At 34.8% G+C, this 22,785-nt stretch overlaps 1 protein-coding gene across 2 annotated transcripts in view; it reads left to right on the forward strand.

Annotated features, from left to right (window-relative positions):
- The first annotated feature begins 2,035 nt into the window (after positions 1–2,035).
- The window catches only part of CDH9 (cadherin 9), a 113,848-nt gene continuing 93,098 nt past the window's right edge, over positions 2,036–22,785 (forward strand). The window contains exon 1 of one of the 2 annotated variants that reach the window (XM_032991981.1): positions 2,036–2,119. The gene's annotated coding sequence lies outside the window, so the exon portion shown is untranslated. Of the gene's footprint in view, positions 2,120–13,298; positions 13,520–22,785 lie in introns of those variants that run through there. The other variant, XM_032991978.1, reaches the window with a different exon arrangement.

A 22,785-nucleotide genomic window follows, 5' to 3' on the forward strand; every position in this document is an offset into this window, starting at 1 on the left:
AAATCTTACCACCTAAAATGAGGCCAGAAAAGACAATATTCCCAAAATAAAATAGTGAGAGTTTATTAATCTCTCAGTCCATACCCATTTTATTATCACATACTCTGTTTTGCATAGGTAATGACAAAAAAACCCAAACATTGGTTCCTTTAAAATACATTGGTTTACTTTGGTTAAACTATTAATTGGCTTTTAATTAAGATATTTTTGATACAAAAATAAATAATAAAAATATTAGTTAGCTCTATTAGAGTCAGCTTTATTTACTAGATCTCTAAATCTATGCAGAGAACAGCCCTGGCAAAGTGATTTCTCCTCAGTAAGATGAGAATTCTGCAGCTGAGAATGTGCTTAAAGGCAATTGTTGGACTTAAGAAACATCACACACAAAATAAAGATACAAGGCTTCCCCATAAAACTAAGAATAAAAGGAAATAAGATAGGTAAATTCTTATCTGATTATTAAAAATCTGCTTTGACTCTACACTTTTTTGAAACTCAACTCATATCCTTGGGTTTGTAATCCTAAACAATACATTAATTCTGAGAAAGATGGGAGGAGAGATACTATTTATTCAGTACATGACTTGTAAACACTTATCATGAAAATAATAATGCATACTAAACAAACAGTTCCTTGTATGTTTTAGACAAAAAAAAAAAAAAAAAAACATGTTATTTTTTAAAAATCTGGACATCTGTTGAAACTGTGGATACATGTTGATACATATTTACCCCATGTTTATTATTTATATTTTGTACATTAAAAGTCAAATTGTTTGTGAAAAATGGATTTATGAAAGCAAATCTTATGGCAAGAGAGGAAGACACCAGAATGAGACAGAAACTGTCAGAATAAAGCAAATTTGCCCTGAAGCCCTATTAATCCAAGGGTTTATGTTTGCCTGCTGCTTGTACTAAGATGTCAACAACTCAAGTGTTGTAGGTTTGGGATAATTTTAATCTCTAAATGCAACAACTGTCAGTCAGAGGAGAAATTACATTTGAGTAAATGAGTATGGCTCCCCTTTGGGGTAAATGGAAGTGCAACACAGTTATCGCAGTGAGGCTAGCATAGTGTCTGGGCTGAATTAATCTATCATAGAGGTTTTTAATGTCTCTGAAACAGTAGTGCACACAGACCACATGATTCTTCTGACATACTGAGCAATTTCCCAGGAGACCTCACTTTGGTTTACATTACCACAAGCAGTTTTAGACATCTTGAAACAGACTGAGTTTCAGTAGTGGTCTAATTTCCCTAGGATTTACGTTCCCCTTAATGCAAACAACACTGTCCTTGGGGAAAGTAGCACACAGATGGATTTTTATTTTTCTTTTTTTCATTAAGATTATGGATGGCACTGTGGTTAAAAGCAGTGATAATACATAGTTTAAAGCTAATCAGTGACATGTAGAACATCATCAAATTCTTTTATCACTCTCACTACATCCCTAACTTGAAAGTGGAGCAAATTCATTTTAATCTTTTAAGAAGTCTGGGAGAAGGTATATAAACTAAACGACAAGGCAAATAATTTGGAATTTAAAAAAGAGAAGGGAGTCTTGAAAAAAATCCCAGAGGGTAGTTTTGAAAGAATGCAACTTACACTCGAGCAAATACAGCAGCCATTGGTAAGCTAGTCTCTGTATCGATTATGACCACAGGTCAGAGGGATAAAAGATCATCTTCTCTGACATGAAGGACCCTTTGGCTGCACTAGTTTTGTAGCTAAGCAGGAGACAATTAATTTTACAATACAAGCTCTTCAGAGTCATACTGCAGAGGAAATTCTTTTAATTCAGAGCCTCCTTTTAACAGCCCTCCAACTGTTTGTTTCTGTGTGTTATAAAACATCCAGTTTCAAGCTAAAGGGCAGCAAAGTAGTGCTTAGGGCTCAGACACTGGGGAGGAGCATGAAAGTCCTCTCGTTACTTCTCAGATGAAGGAGGAAAAGAGCAGAGCAGTAACAGGAAAACAAGCATTGAGACACAATCACACCAGGGCTCTGGTTCGAAGAAGTCAACAAACGAGTGGCTGCTCCTTTTTAGTCTTCCCAGCAGGGCCCATATCAGTGTCTGAAGAGAAGAATTGTGACTGGCAATACGGTAAGATCAGGTTAGTGGCTGAATCTGCATATTTTATAACAAAAGAATTGTTAATGGAACACTGTGGTTGAAGCTGAATGCACTGAGATTAAAACAGGGATTTCTTTTATTCTGCTGAGTTCTTACATTCAAAATAAGTATTACTCAGAGTCATTTTTCTAAACAACTGGATAAGCTTGCAAAATTACATTTGGAACAGAAAAGTCAGAAAATTCTATGTTAAAACAGTAAAATGACACTACTGAAGTAAAGACACTTGTTCTTTCTTGACAATTTGATCAGCTAGGAGGGTTTCTACCCTGCAGATTTTCTCACTACAGTGGCCTCAGTGCTCTGTTTGACTTGGCTTTAGAGTAGAAGATAATTCACTATATTAACTTATACACTAAATAGATAAGCTTATCCTCAAGGCAATACAATATTTTTTATGCATATAATGAAGACGGTTTCTTGGTAACAACTGGACAACATTATCATTGAAGGTTTATAACAAAAATCTTTATTGAAATCTGAGCAATAATAATTCTTGCTCAAAAGCCTTAATATTTGAATTGACCACAATATATTTCTACAATCAAAATTGCAGACTCTGTACTCAGAAATAACTAAGAGAATTGGAAATTTATGTCCTCTTACTTATTGGATATATAAATTATTTGTTAAGAAAATGTGAAAAAAATGAGGAAAAAAATGTTACTGGCACCTTATTTATTGCAACACATTATTTTGGGTTTGTACTGCTTATTCCTATACAATAATCCAGGCTTTCAAGAAAAACTGGTTTGATTTGGTTATTTTTGGTTTTGTTTTGTTTTTTAATTTTCCCTACCGCTACACTTAATGTAGCTATAATTTTAAGTTTTTTTTCTTTATTTATTCAAAAGCAAAGTTTTAATAGTCTTATGCATAACAGCTAAGCTCAGAAACACTACCACTTATTTCATCTGGCTCATCTTTTCAGAGCGATTTATATGGATATATTCTAATTCCAGTATCTGGCTTCATGAGTTTTGATCTTGGAGGGTGGAAGTGCATATGAAAACTCTTTTAATTCAGTAATGAGTATCTCTAAGAGACAAGGGCTCCAAAGGAAAAGAAATGAGAAGCTGATAGAATTTCAATGTATTCATGCGGGTGCTGTGATTTGAAACTGGTCAAAATGTGCTAACAGATGGAGCTGTGTTATCACTACTTTAGGTTCGTGGACAATGTATGTCATAGTCATTTGGCCACTGAATCCAATGGTTAGAGCTCAGAAATACTGAATGTCTCCTGACAAGATGAAAGATAGCTCAACATTGTCAAAGGTATGCTACATTTTCACAGATGGTGGTCTGATGATCTATGGTCATTTGAGGAAAACCCCATCATCTTGGTGCAGGCATCCATTCGATTGTACTGAAAATACACCACACAAAAACAACTCATAAACAACAACAACAACAAAACCATAAAAAACAAACAAACCAAACCAAACAAACCAAACCAAACCAAACCAAACCAAACCAAACCAAACCAAACCAAACCAAACCAAACCAAACCAAACCAAACCAAATCAAACCAAACCAAACCAAACCAAACCAAACCAAACCAAACCAGAAAAATCCAAAAGGTATCCATGGCAAAAACTGCTGCAGCTCAACTGGAAGGCAGTGCACTGCTGAAGTGCTGACTGATGCATCAGATAGCAGATGGTACATATTCCATACCCACTAACCAGGGTAATGTGGCCACAATTAAGCTTTCAACAAGTTCCTGTTAAAAGTGTTCTGAAATCTGAATTATAGTCTAGGGGGAACACAGCATTCAAGAGTGAATGTGGAGATCTGAGTCCTCCCATCCTTTCCTTAAGCTGCTATATGACTAGAGGAGTCATTTCAGCATAGTTTTGTATGTGTTGTTCATTTACAACCTTTCCACTCACATTAAGAGGTCTTTGGCTATTTAAACTGTATATTAGAATCATAGAACCATTTCTGTAAGCACCACGTCTTCATGTATTTTAAATACCTCCAGGGGTGGTGACTCAACAGTTTCCCTAAGCAGCCTGTTCCAGTGCTTGACAACCTTGTCAGTGAAGAAATTTTTCCTAATATCCAATATAACCTACATTCAATAATGCAAAATAACCATCTTACAGCATTTTTTTTTCAAGACATCTAGCATATTCTGTTCCTGAGTTCTACAAAAGCCTTCTATTCACCACAAAAATAGAAATAGATGACAATAATAAAAACTATCACAACACAGTGTTAGAGACTGATTCAAACACAAGTATATAAAGCTGGTTACATTTAAAACATGTTGTTCATGTGCTGAAGTGCCCTGTCTGTTTTGCTTTTTTTGGGGGACTCAGTAGCAAAGTACTCCACTACTCTGTCTGGCCTTCATCCTAAGAGGACACTTATTCACTCCAGGATAATATTTTGAAGCTTGAGCCGGTTTGTACATCTTAGGGTAATATATTGTTTTTCACTAACATGAAAATATTTGTATTTTGAATAAATTCTGATACTGAATAAATTTTTTATGCTGCACTAGACAACAAAATTACCAGATGATCAGGCCTAACATTTGAATACATTTATCTAATATGTTTTCCTCTCATCTGTCTCCCTTCTTTTTATCCTTATTGTGAGCTACGTTCCCTCCTGTTATATTTACCCATCTCCATACCTTACTTAAGGTGCTTAGAAAACTGTAAGAAACAGTCACTGATTTCAGGTCATATAAAAACAATAAATAAATAAAAAGTATAACATTTTTATTCTAACCTCTACAAGTTCAAGTGTTGCTGTATGCACGCTTACAGGATATGATTATGGGTTTTCCATTAACCTCCTGGTAATATCCAGGAATTCAATATAATCTAGACAGTATTGTTTCTGATATTTATGAAGAATGGTTGATCTTACATGGTGCCTTTCATAATGGGCTCTCCTTTTAAACTATCCTGCTGTGGTTATACTAACATTTACCAGAAATGCATGTTGTTTAGAGAAAACTGATTACGTGAGATCTGAAGTCACAGAATTTTTCTAGTTAAGATACTTTCACATTAAATCAGTTATGGCTTTATGAAAATAAAGGCCAGGAAACTAAGCACTGTGTAGATCATAATCCCATAAAACAAGGCATAAGGTTTTGTGTAATAAAAGAACCATATAAACATAACAGCACAATATTAGTTCTCTTTCTTCCTCTTCTCCTATTAGAGAAAACAATGGTATTAGAGTTGACTGAAACAGTATTTGTTAAGTAGTCTAGCATGTAGGGGTATTCAAATAAAAATTAAAGGCATAAATGATAATAATTTTTAAAAAATCGAGAGGATGAAATACTTGGAAAAAACCCTACAGACTCTTCAGAATATCAAAATGGCCTGGTTTTCATAAAAGACATGATCCAAGTGGTTTCTCTATGCATTTCAACTATCTTCCCATTGGGGAAGCCTACACAAGGCACCAGGAAGAGTTGTCTGTAAAGAATACTGCCTGTCACTCAAGCCACTGTATCCCAGTTCAAGACAGGGAGACTGGCTTCCCTCAGCACCACAGCTCCAGTTCAGGCTGTCAGGCCTTGCTGTCTCCAAAACAGTTGCTAAGTCCTCAAATCTGAATCAACTACCAAAGCCCAGGAACTCTCTGACTGTCCTAAGATCTACCCAAAGTGCAAATCAAGTTTCAGTAATGTTCTGATTGTGCTTTGGTAAAATCTTGAACAATTCAAAATGTTTCCTTGAAATCTACTGGTATTGCCAAACTGTTTTTGTTGTTGTTTTCTTAGTTTTATTCTCCCCAATATTTTTAATTAGAAAAATATTAATCATCTGTGTACTTCCTATGCACATATGACTAGTAGAATTTATCTATGGATCCATTAAAACCTGGTTGGTTTGGCTTCTTCTCTCAGTATTGTTACATTTGTATGATCTATATAGACACCTTTTTGTAATTCAGCAGCATGGCAAAGCCAAGCTCTAAAAAAACAGTGAGAGGCCATCATATTTTTGAACAAATAATAACATGCTCATATCTTCGTTCTTGTTCTCTTTTTCAGCCACATTTCCATTCTTTCCTCCCAATCATGATGACTAGAAGCATACTTTAACAACAAGTTAGGGGAAAAGATTAATCTTGAATATCTGACATCATGAAACATAGACATTTCAGAACTCCAGGAGCTGGAACTTGAGGACAGGATTCATTGCACCTATCATCATCAGTTAAAAGTTAAGCAAACAGTTGAGCTTGTCAGCAGGGTCCCCGCCATAGTCAGCTGAGAGAAAAAAAAAAAAAAAAATCCAGATGAAGTTGCTTAGCAACTCCAATTTTCTTCAAATATCTTAGACAGCTATCTTAAAATGGGATGAGTCTTGCTCTGGAGACCTCTTTCTCCTTCCAGTGATTATAGATGAAATAGCTCAAACTGGCTGCCTAATTTCTGGACCAGTAAAATAGGTGAAATTTGTTCCATCTCAAGATCTAATTACAGCACAATTACAGATTTTGGTTGTGCTCCAAGGACTGTAGCAGAAGGGAACTTGAGTATTACAACACAGAAGGTGAAGAAGTTCATCTAAATAACCTGATATAAACAGAATAGAGATTTGCTAAACTGATGGAGGACAGCAATAACATGTACTGTGAAGATTGTGCATTTATGCATTGTTTTACATCCATAAGCAGAAAGCAACATGGAAGAGGACTGGGAATATTATACACAAAGATCCCTGTTAATAGACTTATTTATGCATATATATCTATCTCAATACAAAAATAATGAAAATTAATTTATCCAGTTTTGGGATTGTTCTTTAATTTTGTCATATCAAATGGCAAAACATAATCTGACAGATCTTTGTTTCTTTTTTAAAAAAGCTGCTTTTTTGCTATTTTCTTTATTCTAAATGAGCTGCTTCAGCTTTAGAGGAAAACAACTCTCCTCCCACGTTTTTTTCAGTAACTCTTCACAACTGTCATATGTCACACACAGTAAGCAAAGAATTTAGGCATCAAGCTTATGAAGCTATTACAGCTGAAGGGTTAGCAGTTCACCTTGGTAAATTTTTGAATACACATAAAAAGCTCATATGGACTCTATCTATGGAATTAAGGATGGAAATTTCATGTAAAGGCAAATTACTTTCTAGTTGTTCCTTAGCAAGTCAAAAGTATCACACTATTTATTTTAATTTTCAGAAAATTAAGTGGTTTTTGTTAAAAAATCACTAATTTTACTAATATTCTAAAATTCAACTCTTTTTTTTTTTCAATATTATAATTTTTATGGGTTATATTTTAATTTCAATAATTTAAGGTATACCTCTACAAATAAGTACCAAGTCCAAATACCATAGATGCATGTACCTGCACTGCATAAGGTTCATTGTTTCTGTAGTGAGCAGTGACATTCACACTGCAGAGCACTTTGCTCGTGTCTCTTCTGAAACACAAGGACTGCCACTGTTGCCCTGAAACAGCTAGGTAGGTAGGTAGGTAGGTAGGTAGGTAGGTAGTTCATGGGTTTTGTGTGTACACATGAATGAGGGTGGGAGCAGTTTCAGATCAATGTGTCTGATCTAAGATGAGGGCTTTGCTGGGGCCCATCAGAGTGATGTTTCTATAACATGGAAGTAAGCGTGGGTTTCGTCTGCCCATGGGAGTGGCACAGTTTCTAAAAGGAATTACATGCTTTGTTTATGTATTTATTTTCTCTAGAAGGTGCTTAAATACCATTGTAGATCTGGTCTTCTGTTCTGTGAGTAGTGTATGTGGATGTCCACCCTGCACTGGAACTTATGCTCTGCTGGGCTAGTCAGGAGACTTTAATATTTTTATTAATATTTAAGAAGCCCCATTGTCTTAATGTTTGGAGGTAAGGATGATGCTGTTTTGAGAAGAAAGTGGATTGAGGATATCCAAATCAAATTATAGCCTTAACATTATTTCCTGCACCAAAAGAATATTTGACTTGATTATTTCATCCCTGCAGATGAAGCTGATTTTTTTGCAAGTACATCTTATAATAGTGTATTGCTATTGCAGTTAATTGGATAATTACTCTAGAGAGGCCGAGAAATTTTTAATTCAGTGTGATTTTTCAAATTTCTGAGAAATAAGTCCTATCCCCAAGTAAAGCAGTCTCAAAATATTTTGCAGACTGAGATGCAAAAAAAATACCCTCCAGAAATTCTGTTTGGATTAGGTCAATTAAAACAGTACATTTAAATAATTTTGAAAGGTTTCATTTCATGCAGGAATCATATGCTTACAAATTTGTCCCTGAATAATTGATAAAAGAAAAAAACAAGAAGCAACTGATATTTGTCAATAGTTTCAGTAAACCAATATTTTCAAGAAGAAATCTGTGTTTAAGATTGTGACTAACTCTAATTATCCACATAAAATTGCTTATATAAGGCTGAAAACTAAAGTGCTAAATAAGCCAGTTTATAAAAGAGTTATGACTTGAAAATCGGCCCGGCACTCATGTTTTCATGTCCATCACTTCATTTTCTCTTCAGGTATTAATATCTTCCACCCAACATTAGCTTTTTCTACTTAAGTATACTGCACATTACTTTTTGTGTATGCAATAAATCATGCTTCTAGGATCATTTTGGTAAATTCATTGAAAATTAGAACATTTTAATTTTTACACATAGTTACATTGGTTACTATGTCCTTTCAAAATCTTCACCAGCTTTGAACTGATTAAATGTTAAGAAAACATTGAAGCCTTGCGGCTGTAAAATCTGGCCTGGTGTTTTAAAACTTCAGTTCGGCAAAACCTAACCCAGATTTATCTTATATTAATATTTTGAAACAGTGTATCTGCAGACCACGGAAAGAAAACAAGATAAAAGTGAAAAATACTACTGATTTCTGGATGACAAAAAAATTAATTCAAACCAAATTCATAGGTATTAAATTGCTAGGGATTCCTGAAAATTCTTTTCTACTTATTTAACCTATGAAATCAAATTAATTCAATATTACTTTTGAATCTTGACTTATTAACATAAACTAACTTTCTCATAGAAATAAATGGAGAAGGTGAGTGTGTATGTAAATATGCCTATGCATGTGTGTGTGTGTATGAAAATAACTCCAATTATTTTCTGCCAACTATCTAAAATAAATCACTGTCTTTTTACCAAGCTGGGAAAATATCAAATGTAGGGGTTTAATTTACTTAAAAATGCTGTAAACTCAATATAGACAGTAAGTTATGAAACTGATTATTGTATATATTCTTAACTAAAGCTTTTACTACTGTATTTCTCAAAAAAGAAACACAAATAAGTCTGGAAACATGTTAGCCTAGTCCAATGGTCTGTGTGACACAGGCTTGCCTTATATATGTGCTTTAATTTTGTTTTGTTTTAAATAGCTCAAGGTTTGAAAGTGTCTAATTGTTCTTAACATGTTTTGGTCTTGTTACATGTTATTCCCCACTCCCACGTACATGTCTTCCCTCCTCTCATGTTTTTTTGGGGAACTTGGAGCCATATACAAAAATGTAATTCTCCTTCAGATAAGACAGAGTGGCTGTTCCTTGCATAACTGAACCAATGAAGAGGTTCAAAACTGGAAAAGGAGCAGAAGATTTCTTATTCTCTCTCTTATGCCCTATCCTGTGTATATCAAAGAGGGGCAGCCAAAATCTAGTGCTTGTCAGGTCTGATTTAGTAATGTTCTGACAATCTTTCAAAGTGATATACTTCATCATATTCTTTAACAGATGAATTATTTAAAGTCTTTCACAGAAAGAGAGAAGAAAGCTTGGAGAAAAGCTGGAAAAGAAGCTAATAGCATTCTTTCAAAATGATTGACTAAGTGAAAATACAGATGTGTTTAGAACTAGTTTTTCCACTAGTGGTATTTACTTGATCCAGTTTCTTTATGTTTCAGAATCTTAAAGGCTCCAGTGAATATGAACAGAGATTAAGTTGCACAACTGTTAGCTTTGTTCTTGTGAATCGTGGGGAGCTTTTCTTATTTATGTGTTCCTTGATTGTTCCATTCTGTTCATCTCTGTTCTATTTTGGCATCACATAGAGTCTTATTTGAGAAAGATTATATACATATTTAAAATTTCTGACAATGGAAAAACTCATATAAGTGGTGTATTGAAGGGAAGTTGTTACCATCAAACCCCAGAACAATTTCTCCTTACAGACCCTAGGAGATCTGTGGGAACACACACTTGTGAGAATTCAGGCCTGTCTTGGCTTATCAGAATCATGGGAAGAGATTACATGAGATATCAAAGTACAACTGGCAGATTTCGAGACATCATTTGCTGACTGGGTATAGGTGGAAAAACCTCGGGATAAAAATACATTATTCCTTTCTTCTTCTCAAGTTTTATTTGCATTTAGTTTTGCTTAAACAAGTTAAGTGCAAACATGTCAGGAAAAGAAAAAATGATGGGAAATGGTGATTGAACTTGGAGTGATTTAACATGGCAACCAGCCCAACTCCATGCATTGCTGAGTGATCTTAGTCTCTGTGAAACACAGAAATGTTCAGAATTTCAGCAAAGATTTGGTATATAATCACTGCTTCCTATGGATGCTTGCAGACAAATCTTTAAGAAGGTAAAGAAAGGAAGATGAAGAGAGGTTAAAAGAGAGGAGACCTGATTCCAAAAAAGACTTCATAAAACAATAAACTGAAGTACAGCCTGTCTTGCAATAAAAAGAATCCTGCTTTACCCCTATGGTGCACTTTCTGCTTTTCCACATTTCTTTCCACTGCCCACTCTTTTTCAGAAGGCGCATTTTGTTTTCCTCCTCTACATGGACTAGCCTTCTGTGTGTTAGAGCACAGCCTCAGATTTCCACCCATCTCTCCCTGTTTTCTGTCACACCTACGCTTTTTCTTTTTTGGCCTACTTTTGATGTATATTCGTTTTACAGTGTACATTGCAAAACTTTTTACCCCCATCATGCAACACTTTATATTCAATGTGCCTCTTGTCTGTGAATGTATAGCACATAATTTCATTTTTTTTTCCCCCTGTAGTAGTTACTGTGCCTTATTTACACCACCATGAAAAATATATGTGAGAGAGTAGGCATTACACTGTCTAATATAAATAACGTTGCTTGTTTTACTATAAACTTGTAGATGGCATCAACAGAAATGGAGCCATTCCCATTTATCTGAATATGCTCTGCCCGCTATTGAACAGATCTATGCCTGCCTTTAAAGCAGAGGCCAGTCCCCCAGCTGCCACTGAACAATGCTTTCTGAAACTCAAGAAAGTATTGTGCAAAGATACTTTGTACATCTCTCCAGTTTCAGGGATTCTTCTGTACCTGGATGGTCTCCTAATATTGATTAGGATAGCTACAATGTTCCCAGAGAGCAGCCAAAAGAGTGAAAAAAATCCAATACAGTGAAAAAAGTAGAACCATTACTCATGCCATTTTATCATCCAGACATCTTCCTATTAAGAAAATATCCTTGAGGATCCCCAAGATTTAAGCCTGTACTGGGACCACTGTGCATCAGAGATACACACTTGTCTGTAGCTTTTCTTTTTACACTCCCATGTAATTACTAAGACAAAAATGATACTAAATATTTTTTTCCAGTATCTCTACTGTTAAAGTGGACTGACTAATACTGATTAAAACTTTGCTTTATACATTTCAGTTGAGGTATAGTAATTGATTTTGGTTTAGATTTGTATTTTGCTTTTTGACTTTCAAAATATTAGACTGAATTCTGCACTCTTACACATATGCAAATATTGTTTTAATGGATCTGTAGAATTCTCAGAGAAGACTTAAGTTCATTCAGGGCCCAATTTAACTGTCACTGAAATCAATGGAAAGTCTCTGACTGATATCTGTATGAACTGCATCAATCCCTTAATCATTTCAAATGGGATCTAATGGTGAAATGGTTCTTATTAGAAACAGTCTACTGTGAATATGAGCCTGCTGAGTACATCAATAGTAGTTTTAAAGCAATAAGAGCATAAAGGAAAAGGAATAATTTACTTAGGTTTCTCAATTGATTATCTGATGTAAACATTCATTTTGTTTCTGTAAATTTTCTCCACCAGAATAAACAGATTCCTCCTTTCACCCCAGTTACTGAACCCATAGCCCTAATGATATTTGGTAATTTAAAACTAGCCTCATCATCCGTCTTTCTAAAAGGAAATTTTGGTACTAAATTAATTATGCTGCAAGCCCAGGGAACTACACTTTGCAACATTTCATGTTATTCTATTGGTGCCTACAACAGACATCTGATGACAACTATCTTCAGGGTTTATTGTACAGAAAGGGATTGCAGTGTATGAGTTCCTCACAGTCTCACTGCAAATGTTTATCTTATGTCAGTGGCTGAAATACTCATTACTACCCAGAAAAGCACAAATATGCACAAATAGCAGATCCGAAACCAGAACTTATGATACTCCATTTTTTCCCATTTTAATAGGTAACATCTCATACTTCAGCTGAAGATGATAGCTCAAGCAAACCATAATATTCTGTAATATTGAACATCTGGTGACATAGTAGGGACCAGTGATCACTTGTACCCAAACAGGCTGCACCAGGAAACAAGAATTTCATCACTATAGCTGTCAAAACTACTTATTTCTGTGAATAACCTGAACATTATTAGCCACAATTATTGAAACATCTTTTGCAACTTTGTATTATCTCCACTTTCAGGTATAGTGACAAGCCCATTATTATCAATACTTCTAAGTGGCACTAGTGCTCTAAACCTATTGAGTACAGGGGAAAATCTCCCACACCTTGCCTTCGTTCAACTTAAAATCATTTGTCACTGTAGTGTTACAGCATAATTCTGCATTCTTCAATGAGTATATGCACTCAAATGGCAATTTATTGCTAGTGTAGATAATTAGAGTAATTTTTTTCTCCACATAATTCACAGGTTATGGGCATGCCTTTACTTTTATTATTAAAACTGAAACCAGATCAAACTAAGTTGGTAGCATGAGTCTCTGTATTTAAGCCTCATTAATAAAAGGGTCCCTAACAAAGCCCTCCTCTCTGAACCCTCCCACTGCATTCACTTGCAAATCACTGTTTGGCTGGCAAAGCCAGCGTCCTTTCCCCCCCAGCCCCAAACCTTCTCATGTTGAGCACTGCGGCTCCATCAGCAGCAACATCTCTCGCTGTGAGGGACGTTTCTTACTAATCAGGGGCACTGAATGGAAACCAATCAGATAGAGAGTACCTTTGGCTCCAGCTCCCTGCCTGCCTGATTTAAAAGTGACGCTGGGAGAGAGGGAGCCTAGTTAGATGCAAATACATACAGCACTGAAGATGCAGTAACAGGCAGAAGAGAGGAAGCAGGTAGAGAAGCAACACTGGAGAGACAGAGCTAGGCTCGCACTGACAGGCACGGTGAGTAGATTAACTTTCTTTAGCATTGAAATTGCTGATAACAAAAGAGTGGACGCTTTCTTAAAAAGTGTCTAAAATGCTAAAGCTGCCATGTAGATACTTTTTAGGGAATAAGGGTGTGAAGTAGGATCAGAAGAGCATTTTGGAGAATTTCTTTTATACAATTCAGAAAGAAAATAATTGTACTAAATTGCTGAAATCTGCACTTGTGTTGCTGTTTATGTGACAACTGCTTGTGCATATTAGAAAGCTAATGATGTGTATGGTATTTGTCAGCACTACTAGACATTACTCAGATGTTACTGCAATATAACGGTAACAATATAGCTTAACTTTTGTGCAGGATGCTTTTTCACCTGTCCACGTAGAAGCTGTCTTCCTTTTCTTTCTTTCACATTCATTTTTACTGAAAATGTCTCAACTAAACAAGCCCAGTTAAGAAGGATGAAAAAGGAGGAGGTCTTTATTACTACTAAGAATGAAGTACTGGTGCTTTGTTTTGTTTTTCTTTAGTGGCAGTAGTAAAATTAGTATTTTGTAATATGTGATACAGGGGGAAGTGGCAGCTTAGGGTTCAGAAAGATTGAGATCTGAGGGAGATGTCTTTTTGGGTATTCATAGCAGTGAATCAGAGTCAACAGGCTTAAAGTGTAAGTCTGTTTTCCAAAAGTGCTACCAAACACTCTTATCAGACTAATATGTATTGTCAGAAACTAGCACAGGAAACAAGGCAGAAAGCATAAATGATCAAACTGACCACTTGATTTTGAAATAACCAGCAGAAAACAATCGGCCAATGAATAGCATTTTTCTTTTTCTTTTCACATGCAAGAAACATGCAGTAACATCAATTCAATTTCACTGTGTGAGCTTCAAAGAATGATGCATATGAACTATACAAAAATCAATATCCCTTACAGTTGCATGGCAATGTGCACACAGCAGCCACTCACCTCATAGATTTAAGTAATAGGTCAGTAAATAGAACGGTATTTTCTTAGGATAATTTCCATTTTTAGTAGCCAAATTTACAACCAATATATCAGTCTTGCTCTGACTGAAGTCAGTGACAAAACTAATATTTTACTTAAATGACAGCAGGGTTATGACTCGCTGATGAGTACTACACTAATTTCTCATGCTAAAAACAAATATGGATAAAAAGGCAAGTGTAATACTTGCAACAGTTTCGCTAATGGGATCAAAAGCTTTGTTTAATAAGTAATATTGGTGGTAATGATAGAAATTGCTAATGATAGATCTATAAACATCATTGTTCCCAAGTAATTTTACACAATTAAAATTTTAATTTCTATTCCAGAAAGTGAGAATGGACTAATTAAATATTTAGAAGTCTTGTGTTATACTTCTTCTACAATTATTAAGAAGAACTTTTTATAAATTAAGAAAAAATATCTATAGAAGAACTATGTTAGCTTTAAAAAAGGTGTACTCTTATTTATATGTCAACTTGACAGGTAAAATACGTTGTCCTGTCATTTATCCTTCACTATGTATTAATACGAATTTAAGATAGAATTAAATATGTTTACAGCTAATGTGATTTCATATTAGTAAAAATATGAAACTTTTACAAAGTGATTTTATATAATCAAATGACTATTAAAAATAATTATTGTTTTGGTTTTTTAAGTTAGATAAAAAAGGTTAATTTTAAATGAGGAAATATTATTGTAACAGTACTACATACTAAACTTGTAATAGTTGTGAAGTATTTTTAAACTCGATGGGGTGATTTCCACACTCAAAGATTTTCATATATTTATTTATGTGAACTAGAGTATTTCCTTTCAAAGGCTGTCTTGCAGCCATTGTTGTGAAAAATTACATTGCATAAATAGCCAGTACATCTCACATAAACACAAAAAGCAGTTTGGAGAGAAAATGTGGACCAAAACAACTCTGCCATATGCTTCCAGCATTTTCACACTTGCCTGTAGAAATGACCATGCCGAAAAGACTGTCCTCTCCTCTGGAGAGCAGCCCATTCGTAGGGATCTGTGCTCTCCCCTCGCCCAGCTGCCACCCCACAAGGACACTGATCTCAGTGGCAGTTGCATGGCACTGGCAGAAACACCCTGTCATCATTGGATCAGCCAATGAGGATGATTTAATTCACTGACTTATCTGCCAAACAAAATGTAATAATCTAAATCCACTAGCTTAAATGTTATCACCCACAGTGCTGCAGAAAGAACTGTACAACTTAATTCTGACATTCTTTAATGCGATGGTTGCAAGGAATCTACCGGCAGAAGCATTGTGAAGTAGAGCTAGAAAGTAACAGGACTGACAATTTCCTCTGATAATGAGTTTGTTCAGGAGATGAAACAGGGTAAACTGATGTCTCTTGTTGGCTGTCAAAGCCTGGTGATAACAGGAGTCATGAAGGAGCAATAATTAGTTCAGAATATTCATTTATTATTGGGTAACACACACAGAGGATAATCTAGCACCTATTTTCAGAGATGAACATAGAACTGTTCTTTTCTGACTTCTCTCTTTTCTGAATTTTGCAAACTGTTCTGAAGATACAGCAAGACATTACTGAAAATCAAAACTCAGCAATGACTAGTGTTTAAAGACTGTTGTAATTCTTGCGTAAATCTTGTGTTTATAAGAAAACCGGGCTATATAGAACTGGATATAAGATAATGTGGATATAAAATTTTATGTTTCTTTCATGCAGTCAGTGCTATTTAACTGCAGAAGGCAACTGGAGCAAAAGCCTAGACAAAATGCATCTCCCACTCATATCAAAATGACTTCTGAATTTCTAAGGCTTGCAGCAGGTGTTACATGCAAATGATATCTGCAGAGCACAAATATTTGAACATGAATAGGGATGTCTGAGTGAAAGCTAACTGCATTCTGCATGTGAGTAAGAGAATTTGTGAAAAGTCATTTGTAGGAATAAATTAAAAATTTTGCTAAAAGAAGGTGGGAGGAGAAGGAAAATAAAGCAAAGAGGAATCAGCAAAAAGAATCTTTGTAAAAGCAGTCAAGCACCATTTTAATAACCTTCTCCTTTAGCCTTTTAAACAAATAGGAAATTGCTGAATGGTAAAAGGCAAGTTACTGTCCTGACTTTCAGTGACTGATCATGATAATAAAAACCCAGTGACATCGAGGCCTACTTGCTGAGCATGACTGAACAGGAGAGACATGTCTTGATCAGATCATACTCAGTGTTTGCAGTGAAAAATCTTAGTGAAACTGGACTTCGGTTACTTCAAGGAAAATGTTGCTACTAACTTCAGGGAAAAAGGGAAAAAATCTGGATGTAAACTGCAGTTTACAAGAAAACTCTAAAATTATTATGTTTTAGAAATATTTTTTTTTAACATGTAGTATGTAATTATAGTATAGTATAATAAGAATAGTAAAGTAATTACAGAAAAGATAGGAAGTGAAGTATGTTATTTATAATCTTCATTCTGCAATTGGAAAAAGATTATAAAAAGAAATATACAGCATTGTCTTCATCCCATACACAGAGATTATTGCACAGAGAGTTGAATTCACATGGTCTGTTATGGAGTAGATCAGTATCAGAGCCAGGTGCAGTATGGGTCCTCAACTTTCCCAGTTCTCTAATTTCTCTATGTGAATGTACCAATGTTCATAAAAATAAATGTGCCTTGAATGCTTAAATAATACCATAAACAGCCATGAAAGTTTCTCTGGAAATACATTTCTGTAACTGCAGAATGGAATCCCTCGAGTGGTGGCCAGTGTATTTCTTTGTCAGTTAAATGCAAATCTCTATATTTAAATTTCACAAATTTAGTAGTAAGAATAATAGCAACATCAAGGCAACATCACATTAGATTCTGTTTTCCCTGTCTCATATAAAAATAGGCTTCATATTAGAATCTCATGATATGAAAATGCAATGTCAGAGAGATTTATGTAATTACAAATTTTCTACGTGCCAAATACTGTTCAGGTTTATTCATCCTCACAAACCCTATTCAACCATCATTTTCATGGAAAATCTATCTGGAAGAATATTACCATGTTGGGCCATGCTTAGAGACTCCAATTTCCAAAAAATAATTAATGCATTTTTCCTGTTATATATAAGTTTGTTGAGAAAGAACTCCTAAATCACTTGTCCAAATTCAAAACATGATTTTTATAAATGGTACCCAAGAAAAGATTCTGTGAAATAGAGAAAATTGTGGATAATGCTTTTATGTTTGAGGGGATGGAAACAGCAGGCCTTTCCATCATTTTAGACAAATTACACAGCATCTCTTATAAAGATATTATCTCAATTTGCATAATATTAATAGTTCAGTTGAAGGAAACTAATGATGTATACAAGATTATCTAGTAATATAGACAGCCATTATTGGATTTAGCCATTACCTTCAGAAAAAGATGATCAATTCAATTGATAATCAGTGGTGCAAAATTTGACATTTATATTTTGGCACCTCTTAAAAAAGAATTCAATAAAACATCAGGTTGTATAATAGTATTCAAGAAAGGAAATTTTAAAAGTATAATGATCTAACATCCTCATCTTAGGGTCTTACCAAAATGATTATTCTTTATTTCCTCTGTAGTCCATCATTCAGTATTTGCTCCTGAGGAGATAACGAAGAGGTAAAGTGAAAAAGGTGTGAGCTGGGGATAAGGACCAAGTTAATCCCATTGTTTCTGTATTTTTTGTTTGTTTGTTTGTTTGTTTGTTTTTTGTTTTGTTTAAAAAAAAAAAAAAGGTAGGCATAGTACAAATGCAAATTAACATTTTAAAACCCAGCATTTCTAGGTCATATATGATTAGAAAATATCACTAAACTACTCATACCTGAATTTAACAACTCAAAATAGTCCCAGTTCATGAACAAAATTTTGTTATATATATACATATATATACATACGTTCATACATCTATATATGTATACAGATATAAACCCAAGCACAATTCATGCAAATTATAAAATGAATTATACAATATTTTAAAAATTAATAGATTGAAATAGGTTTGCTTAAGTTAGCAGTGCTATTTTCTGGCTGAATTTGTTTACCTGCTTTATTTTGTTGTTTATCGCAGTACCTTTATGTGAATTGCATTATTCTTTATCATAATATTTTATACTTATGGATTCAAATATCAAGTTTTGTAGTGGGAAACTACTGTAAACAAGTTATTTCATCTGATTTTTGAGGCATACGTGCTGGTTGTGGGAAATCTCATGGAAATAATTCTGTCTGTGTAGTAATAGGAAAAAAAAAATAGGAAAGCATAGTTATTTCAAAAGAAAATACTTGCAGTTGTTTAAATTATTTGTCAGGAGAGCTGTCTGTGCTTGTGCCACATGCTGGAACCCTGATTCAGAATGACTAACATTTTGCAATAAGACTAGTCCGACTGAAGCCAGTGAAATTGATTCTGTTCATTTCCATTATCCAGAGTAAAAATGAGTGCTGAATCTGTGTTTTTATTATGATCTATTTGATAAAAATATTTATGTTCCTCAAAGTAAAAATAAAAAGATTAAGTTCCAGAAAATATTTTCCAATTTTCTCAAAGAACTTCAATAATACTTACATCTGCTTCCCAAATGTAAAAGGCAATTTCACCTCTAATGAGAATTCAGACTTGCTGAAAAATGGAGGTATATTTTAAAATGAATGTAGACTCCTCATTCCTTGTTGTTATCTGAATCCCATGGATTACCAACAATTGAGTAAGATCTTGGTCCTAATGGTTTTAAATTCATGTGATATATACCTTCTTTCCTAATCAAGATATAATTCTGGACTGTATTTATATATTTTCTAGGGGTAGGATACTAAATAAACCCCTTTGTGTTCTATAGAAAATTATTAGTCTCTTCATTTTCCTTCATGGAGATAGATTTTTTTATATATGATACTGAATATATTGTTCTTTGATTAGTAGTAGTAGTAGTAGTTGTAGTAGTAGTAGTAGTGTCAAGACTGGGAACTCACATATCACTTCAAGTAAGAGTTTTGTAATGTTGTAATAGAATTTGTCACGTTTTAATAAAAAATTAACTTCTGGTGCTGACTGCACCTCCAGTCATAGTTCTACTGAAAAATCCTTATTACTCATGATGGCAAACCATCCCTGAAGCAAACAGCAGGAGTTTCAAAACAGAAAAGTATAAAATGTATTTAATGTACTTCTAACTACTTTGTAAGGCAATTAAAGAGAAGAAACCCTCCAAAAAGTTGGTACAGCTGCTCTCAGCTACAAGGGGACAAAAATCTACTGGTTGAGAACCTTTCCCTGAAAAAAAAAAAGAGAAAATAGCACTAGGGAAGTGAAAAAGGAGAGCAAGTTAGGAATTGGCTAGATTGCACTATGCTTTTTGAAAAAAAAAAAAAAAAAAAAAAAAAAAGCTAGATTGCATTATGCTTTTAAGGAACATAAATTGAGGGATGTTGTTGTAGAATGGAAAATAAATGAGTCACATTAATTTTCTGCTTCTCTCACCTCAAGTTGCTTAGCACTAATTAAATTTCATGCTAGTCAGCCTGTGAGTTTAGCAGGCAATTAAAAAAATCCTGATATTTCATTGCTAGTGGTGAAAACACACACACATGTATATGTGCATACATGTATCTATATATCTGAATCTATATTGATAGTATTTTAGAGACGGAGATGAGCTAAAGAGATCTAGAGATATCTGTAAATATCTCTCTCTACTTTAATATCTGTCTCTATATCTATAACGATATCAATATAGATATATGTACATATATTTCTTTATGTGCACAACATCAGTGTCATGAAAGCCATGCAGGTACTTGCATTGTAGTATCTCCTGCGGTATATGTTCTAGCCAGTATCAGGTAAGGTAAAATGCTTATGTACTCTAAGCTGAAGAGAACTCTGCAGACCATTTCAAGTTTCAATTCTTTAACAGCAGACCCAGATCAGTAAGTATCAGAGGAAAACACAGCAAAACTGTTGCTCTGCCTACACCATCAATCTAGAACCATAGAATGATTGGTTTGAGAAGGGGCCTTTAAAGATCATCTAGTTCAACCTCTCTGACACGGGCAGGGATACCTTCCACTAGATCAGGTTGTTTAAAGACCCATCCAGCTTGACCTTGAACACTTCCAGTGATGAGGTATCCACAATTCCGGGGAACCTGCTCCAGTGTCTCACCACCTTCATTGTAAAATATTTCTTCCTTATGTGCTGCCCTCTTTCAGTTTAAAGTAATTGGTCCATGTCCAGTTTTTCACCCACCAGTACCCCCAACTTCTTCTATGCAGGGATGCTCTCAATCCCTTTATCCCCCAGCCTGTAGTAATACTACTAACCCAGCTGCAGAATCTTCCATTATTCCTTGTCCCAGTACAGACCCTTGAGGGATACCACTCATTACTGGTTTCCAATTGGACATTGAGCCATTGAGTGTAACTTTGGACACATCCATCAAGCCAACTCCTTATCCATCTAACAGTCCAACCATCAAACCCCTATGTCTCCAATTTAGTAACAAGAAATTCCTGGAGGATCATAACAAAGGCCTTACAGAATTACAGGCAGATACATCTGTAGGTCCCTGTCCACTGATGCAGTCAGTCCATCATAGAAGGCCACTAGATTAGTCAGGCAGGATTTGCACTTAATGAAGCCATGTCGGCTGCCCCTAATTTCCTCCCTGTCTTCCATTTGTTTTGACATGTCTTCCAGGAGGATCGGTTCCATGATCGTACTAGACACAGAGTTGGAACTGACTGGTAATTCCCACGGTCCACAAACCAGTCAGTCTCAGTTTATTCCTTTAAGATTTTCAGGAAATAATTTCATCTTCATTCAATAATTTTGTATTGAGACAAGTATTCCCTGAAAAAGGAAATGATGACTAAATCACCTTAATACAATTATATGACATGACTGATTACTCTCAGTGAAGCAACTGTATTTACTCTAATACCCATGCACTTTCTATCTGGTTACATGTGTCAACAAAATTCTTACCTTCAGAAAATTTAAGTGACTATTTCAAAATGTGGTTTTCAACTTGTCTCACCATTTCTCACCTCAAAGGGTAAAGATTCAGGATACCCGGAATCTCGTTGCTACAATGTAGTTTTTGAAATATCTTCAGCTTTACTGTATGGTCATCTAAAATATAAGGCCCAAGGTAGACAAAACAATACCTCTGATAAGTTTCATGTCCTTTTATAATGCAAATACAACGTTGTCTTCTTATTCCTACTTTACTTAATTGTTTCTGAAGTTTAGCTTTATCCTGATAATTGATAGGTCAAGTGGTGTGAGCATGCTCCTTTTAAACAGAAATTTCCATCCCATTGGTCACTCTCAGGTATCTGAAGGACAGGAAGGACAAGGAAGATAGAGACATGTTTTCTTTACAAGTAGTCTGTAGTGGCTAATTCTAAGGCACACTGAATAAATTATGAGGTTTTCAGGATTACCACAGGGCATCCAAAATTTCTTATCATATTTACAAAAAAGAGAATTGTAGATGTTAAGATTTGAATAAAAAGGTAGTCATAGGACAAAAGTATCACCTCCATTTACAAGCAATTGTTTTCTCAGATGCAGGTGACAAACAACAGCACATATCCCGTTCAAAATATGAACTGTTATTTGCCCTGAAATATAATAGTGTTGATCTTTGGAGGCAGCATGTATTGTCATTTTTTTTTTTTTTTTTCCTCAAGAAATTGAATGTTACCATAAGGTATGTTAAACTGCTGTATCTGAGCACTGATATATCTTAATACTTTGCCGGACATATTCATTAATGCTAGAAATAGATATTAAAACATGCAGTTTATCTCACTAAGAATTTAACAAGAAGTTTTTGTCAGTGTTCATTTGGTTTATGGTCCACAGTCCTATGAAATTACATGTGAAAAAAATTTAAACATAATCAGAGTAAAAAACCTCAATATTTAAATGCAAGAACATACATATGCTTTACTTATGTATATATATATTTATGGGTACAAATAAGTGCAGTTAAAAAGTTGGAGTTGACTTACTAGTGAGTCAGGTGCATTATAATTTCAAAGAATGCATCTGTTAGTGAGCAAGAATACCTCAGTGTTATGGTTTGAACCCAGTTGGCAGCCAAACATCACACAGCTGTTTGCCCACCCTCCCCAGCCTGTGAATCAGGGAGGGAATTGGAAGGGTAAAGGGAGACTCATAGTTTGAGATAAAAACAGTTTAATAATGGTAATAAAATAAACCAGTGACAATAATACAAAGC

The sequence above is a fragment of the Tyto alba genome, unplaced genomic scaffold (genome assembly GCF_018691265.1).
Source record: "Tyto alba isolate M040663 unplaced genomic scaffold, T.alba_DEE_v4.0 Super-Scaffold_48, whole genome shotgun sequence".
In the NCBI taxonomy this organism is placed as follows: domain Eukaryota; kingdom Metazoa; phylum Chordata; class Aves; order Strigiformes; family Tytonidae; genus Tyto; species Tyto alba.